Here is a 6,000-nt window from a genome sequence, read left to right as displayed (position 1 = left end):
TTGAGAAGAAGGTTCATAGTAACCTCAAACCAGTGGAGGGAATTGAACCCACACTGTTGACATCTCACTGCCCTGCAAACTAACAATCCAGAGTTTAGATCAAAGTGGTGCTGGAAAAAGCACAATCCAGCCAACTGAGCTAAACCGATTCCCTGTCGGGATATTATCAAGGTGCGGAAAGGCCTGCTTCTACCCCCAGCATTTTCTCGTTGAAGGGATCTGACCCCCCCCCCCCAAAATGGAGCTCTCTACCAGACGAGGAAATGGGCAGAGGTGGAGTAAATAAAAAATGTTTGAATTCCCGAGTCATCAGAGGGTTTTGTTGGGAGTTTTTCTTCCCTCTGGCTGGATGCTGCCTCCCAGTTTGATGACTGAGGGAGCAGGTTCTGCAGGCGTGGTCACAGAACTGGAGTGTTGTCTGTGTGTGTGTGTGGCGGAGGGGGAGTGAAGCACAGTCAGTCAGTCAGAGCGCTGCTCAGGTGAACTGCACCAGGGCAGGTAGAACGCGTCGGATAGCGCGGCCGCTCCCACAGAAACTTCTGGAAAACGAAAAGGTCATCTCACCGCGGTCCGTTGGAAAACCACCTCCTCGAGGTAGGGACGTAGCCCCGAAAACTTCGAAGTTTGCACGACGGTTACCCTCTCCGCGGGAAGCGCGCGCGGGGGGTGAGAGAACATTCTGGATTCCGTGTCGCGCGCGTGCGCCGAGGGTGGGGTGGCGGTGGCGGCGGCGGTGGGCGCGAGGGTCTGGAGACGACGGAGCGAGATGGGGTCGCAGGGAGAAGGCGAGTCTGTGGCAGATGGAAGGTGGCGGGGCGCAGAGGAAACTGGAACCTTTTTATGTTTTAGTTTAATTCCAGGCGGGCAAGAGGTAAAAGGGTACCCCTGCTTGGGTTGGGGTAGGGGGCGAGGAAGGTCTTGGCGGTGAGGCAGTGTGAAGGTGAAGAGCAAAGGAGGCAGGAAACCAACCCATCGAGAGTTCCACGTCATTAATCCTTTAAAACTTCGTCAAAACCTGGCTGGCACATTTTTTTTATATAAAAAACACGGAAATATGGCGAGGGAAGGGGTAACCCTCTTCCCCCACTACGGGGAGGGGGAGTCACTTGGAGCTTAGAGACTGATCAGTTTGGAGTGAGGTTGAAGGCAGGAGTTTGAAGTTGCAGTGGTGCTGTAGATACGATTAACTATGAGGGAGGGCAAACTTTCGAGGGGTTGAATAGCGTCATTTTGATGCAGCTATTCCTGTTAAGCGGGCGGGGTATCTGGGTCCCTCGTTTTCCTGAGACAATGCACCAACCTAGAGGAGAAAAAGACGAATTGATTTTTTTTTAAAAAAAGGCATTTTCGATGTCTTACAGCTGCAGTTAAAAATGCGATTTTTTTCCCATTTCCCTTGCTGTACCTGCAAATTAAATTTACATGATTCAGCTAAAGAACACAGCACCATGTTAGCAAATGAGCATCCTGGACCTTTTTAAATATACGAGACAAATCAGATCAATGTGTGTCATTCGCAAGTCCTACTGATCTTCCAGGGGGTTTCTGGCAGCGCACTAACAGGGAATGGGAGAGTTTAGAACAGAATGTCTAACTAGATGCAGGTGACCTTGCTCTTTATGTTTTTCCTCCGATGTGTTCCTGAATTTGTACTTCAGTCCCGAAGGCATGCACCACCGCTTGGGGTGGGGAGGTATAAGAAATCCTTGCATTTCTATAACACCTTTCACAACCTCAGAATTTCCAGGTGTGCTTTATAGTCAATTAAGTAGTTTTGAAGTGTGGTCACTGTAATAATGTGGGGAACATGGTTTCCAATTTACATGCTGCAAGCTCCCACAACATGTGATAATGACTACATAATCTGGTTCTCTGATGTTGTTTGAGGGATGAATATAGTTGAAACTGTGTTGCTGGTTAAAGCACAGCAGGTCAGGCAGCATCCAAGGAATAAGAAATTCGACGTTTCGGGCATAAGCCCTTCATCAGGAATGAGGAGAGTGTGCCAAGCAGGCTAAGATAAAAGCCCTCATTCCTGATGAAGGGCTTATGCCCGAAACGTCGAATTTCCTATTCCTTGGATGCTGCCTGACCTGCTGTGCTTTAACCAGCAACACATTTTCAACTGTGATCTCCAGCATCTGCAGACCTCACTTTTTTTTACCTGAGGGATGAATATAGACCAGGGCAGCAGGAAAAGCCCCATGTGCCCCTTGCACTATTTTGAAATTGAGTTTTGGGGTCTTTTACATTCACCACAAAAGGCAGAAGGGCCATTGGTTTTATGCACTAGTGCAAAGTGGGTGTCACTGACTGGCCAGCATTTATTGCCAGTACGTAATAATCCTTCAAATGATGGTGGTGAGCTTTCTTAAACACTGCAGTAGGTGGACCCACAATGCCATTAGGGAGGGAATGTCAGGATTTTGACCCAGCGACAGTGAAGGAATGGTGATTTGTTTCTATGTCAGAATGTGAGTGGCTTGGAGAGGAACCTGCAGGCTGTGGTTTTCCCATGTATGTGATGCCCTTGTCCTTCTAGATAGACATTGCACCTTCAACAATGTAGCAATCCCTCAGTACCACACTGGAGATATTATCCAGACCTTGGGGCATGCCCTACATGTAAAGGCAGGGATGTTGGCAGGAATGGTTATATTGGGGTGAAAGGTTACTCTGTAGGGGTATGGTGGTGAAGGGTTTGTGGGGGGAGGCTGGGAAAGGATGTGCCCAGGTAGCAAATGATGGCATGAGTGTGACACCATCACCTGGGCTGCCGCCTTGCTGGTGGACCACTTGCCATCGATCTGGAAAGCATCAACTATCTGCAAGAGCACACCTCTGTCCCACCCAAGTGCAAATAAAATCCAGGTTTGATTGGAATTATTAAGAGTTAAGTAAACATTCCAACATTTGTATGGGCCATGGTGCTGTGTTCTTTAGCTGAATCATGTAAATTTAATTTGCAGGTACAGCAAGCGAAATGGAAAAATGAGCAATTTTTACTGTAGCTGGAAGACAACATCAAAAATATCTCTTTTTTTTAAGAAAAAGGATGTAATTAGAATTACATTAGAAGCAGTTCAGAGAACATTCACTCAATTAATTCCTGGCATGAAGTGCTTACCTTGTGAAGATTGGTGAACAGTTTTCATCTATATTCAGTGGAATTTAGTCGAATGAGAGGTGTTCTTCCTAAAATATGTAAGGTCCTGAAGTGACTTGAAATGATGGATTCTGAGTCTAAAACTAGGGCATACAGCTTAGAAATAAGAGACTTCCCTTTAAAGACTGGAGACATTTGTTATAAAAAAATCACCTCTTTCTTGTTCTTCTAAACTCCAAAATGTATAGAAACAGTCTGCTGATATTTACCAAAATGGTTCCAGGGATAAAGAAGTTCAGGTACATGAGGGACTGGAGAACAAGGATTGTTTCTCTAAGACCAGAGAAGGTTTATGGGGAATTTAATAATCAGGATCAAAATCATGAGCAGTTTTAATAGAGCAAGTAAGGAGAAACTGCTTCTAGTGGCAGGAGAGTTGATAATCCGAGGGATCCAGAATTAAGTGTAGAGAATGTGGTGCTGGAAAAGCACAGCAGGTAGCATCCGAGGAGCAGGAGAATCGATGTTTCGGGCATAAGCCCTTCATCGGGATCCAGAATTAAGGTAATTAGTAAACTTGGAATAGGAGAGAGGAAAAGGATGTTGGATGTTCATGCTGCAATGATTCTGGTCACAGAACCCACCTCTCAGTTCACTTCACCTTATCAGTATGTAAGTGCATGTACAGCAACTTCCCACAAATAAGTTTATGTTTTATGTTTATAACAATAAAATTGGTAATTCATTTTAATAAGATACTCAATTCATTGTGTTATAATGATTTAGAATGTATCACTGAATGGACTATGGAGGCAAATTCAGTAAAACTTTAGAAAAAGGGAATTCATGAACAGATTTAAATAAGGAAATTTGCAGGCCAATAGGAAGAGAACCGGGCAGTCACAACCTGAATGGCTTCCTTCTGTGCTTCAAGGCATTCTATAGTGAGTTGTTCAGGTGCACTGAGCAAGCCCCAGCGTATAAACCACCAGTTTGGCTGCTGTGTAATGGGCGAGGCTATTATAATTATTGACAGCATTCCTGGCATTACTGTTATGAGGCCTTCAGGGGATCAACGTTGTTTAGAGTGCAGCTGGCCTGAGATTCAACATGCAGACACCCAAATGGGCCTGCAGTAGTTGCTGTGGTAATCATAGAATCATACAATCAAAATACAGAGGTAGCCATTCTGTTCATCAAAATATGCTATCTTCCTGAACTAGGCCCTTAGCCTTGAATGTCATGACATTTCTAGTACTCCTCCAAGTATGTTTTAAAAGGTTTTGGGATTTCCTGCCTCAACTACCCTCCCAGGTGGGTGCACTCCAAGCCCCCAACACCCTCTAGATAAAAAAGGTTTCCTCAAATCCATTCTCCAAACCTCCTGCCTTTCACTTAAAAATTATGACCCTCTGTTGTTGACCCTTCAACTAAGGGGAACAATTGTTTTCTATTCACCTTGTCCAGACATCTCACAAATTGATACATCTGAATCCCCAACATCTGAGGGGATCTACCTCAGAATGCTGAGGGAGGCAGGTGAGTAAATTGCTGGGACCTTATACAAAATCTTTATCGAGTAACTCACCTCCTGACACCCAAAGTCCTTCTACCATCTACAGGGCATAAGTCAGGAGTGTGATGAAATACTGCCCACTTGTCTGGATGACTGCAGCTCCATCGAAACTCAAGAGGCTTGACACCATCCAGGACAAGGCAATTGGTACTGCCTCTACAAACATTCAATCCCTCCAGCACCGGTACTCTGTAGCAGCATCGTGTACTACCTACAAAATGCATTGCAGAAATTCAAGGATCCTGAGACAGCACCTTCCAAACCCACAACCACTTCCACCTAGAAGGGCAAGGGCAGCAGGTACTTGGGAACACCACTACCTGCAAGTTCCCTCCAAGCCACTCACCACCCTGACTTGGAAATATACTGCCGTTCCTTCATATTTTTGGGTTAAAATCCTGGAATTCCCTTCCTACCAGCATTGTGGGTCAACCCACAGCAAGTGGACTACAGCAATTCAAGAAGGCAACTCACCATCACCTTCTCAAGGGCAAGTAGGGATGGGCTATCAATGCTGGCCAGGCAGAGACACCCAAGTCCCACAATTGAATAATTTAAAAAAAAAACAAACATGATTGAGGGCAGGGTGTTGTCAAAATGGACTTTACCAAGACCTTTGACAAAGTCTCCCATGGCAGGCTGATACAAAAGCTGAAATCACATGGGATCCATGTTGAGCTGGTAAGACAGATATAGAATTTGCATAGTCTTAGAAAACAGAGAGTAGCAGTAGGTGTCTTTCAGACAAGAGATTTGTCATCAGTGGCCTTCCACAGAGGTCAGTGTTGAGACCCATGTTCTTTGTAACATTGTACCCATGCATGATTTGAGGAGAATGTGGTTGGCCTTATTAGTAATTTTGCAGGTGATAAAAAGATTTGGGGAGATGTGGATATTGAGGATGATGATAGGCTGAAGAATTGGGTGGAGAAATTGCAGATGGAGTTTAGTCTGGACAAATACAAGGTGATGCATTTTGGGAGATCGGTTGTAAGTGGGAAGTATACAGTAAATGGCAGAACCCTAATAGCTTCAACATACAGAGGGATCTAGGCTTACTGTCCACAGTTCCCTGAAAGTGACAACACAAGTGGATAAGGTGGTCAAGAAAACATATGGCACGCTTGCCTTCATTGGCAGGACATAGACTATAAAGATTGGCAAGTGTTGTTGCAGCTGTATAGTACTTTAGTTAGGGCACATTTGGAATATTGTGTCCAGTTTTGTTTGCCATACTACCACTGGAGGGTTTGGAGAGGATACAGAAATGGTTTACCAGCATGTTACCTAGTTTGGAGGTTATTAGCCATGAGACAAG

The 6,000-nt window shown here is 45.0% G+C and overlaps 1 protein-coding gene across 1 annotated transcript in view; it reads left to right on the top strand.

Moving 5' to 3' along the window:
• Positions 1–420: 420 nt before the first annotated feature.
• vill (villin-like) overlaps positions 421–6,000 on the top strand; it is a 107,351-nt gene continuing 101,771 nt past the window's right edge. Inside the window, exon 1 of the mRNA XM_060825206.1 lies at positions 421–594. The gene's annotated coding sequence lies outside the window, so the exon portion shown is untranslated. The remainder of the gene's footprint in view (positions 595–6,000) is intronic.

The sequence above is a fragment of the Hemiscyllium ocellatum genome, chromosome 5, assembly GCF_020745735.1.
Source record: "Hemiscyllium ocellatum isolate sHemOce1 chromosome 5, sHemOce1.pat.X.cur, whole genome shotgun sequence".
Classification (NCBI taxonomy): Eukaryota; Metazoa; Chordata; class Chondrichthyes; order Orectolobiformes; family Hemiscylliidae; genus Hemiscyllium; species Hemiscyllium ocellatum.
Note: the sequence above shows the minus strand (reverse complement) of the source record. Positions and strands in the feature narration are given on the sequence as shown.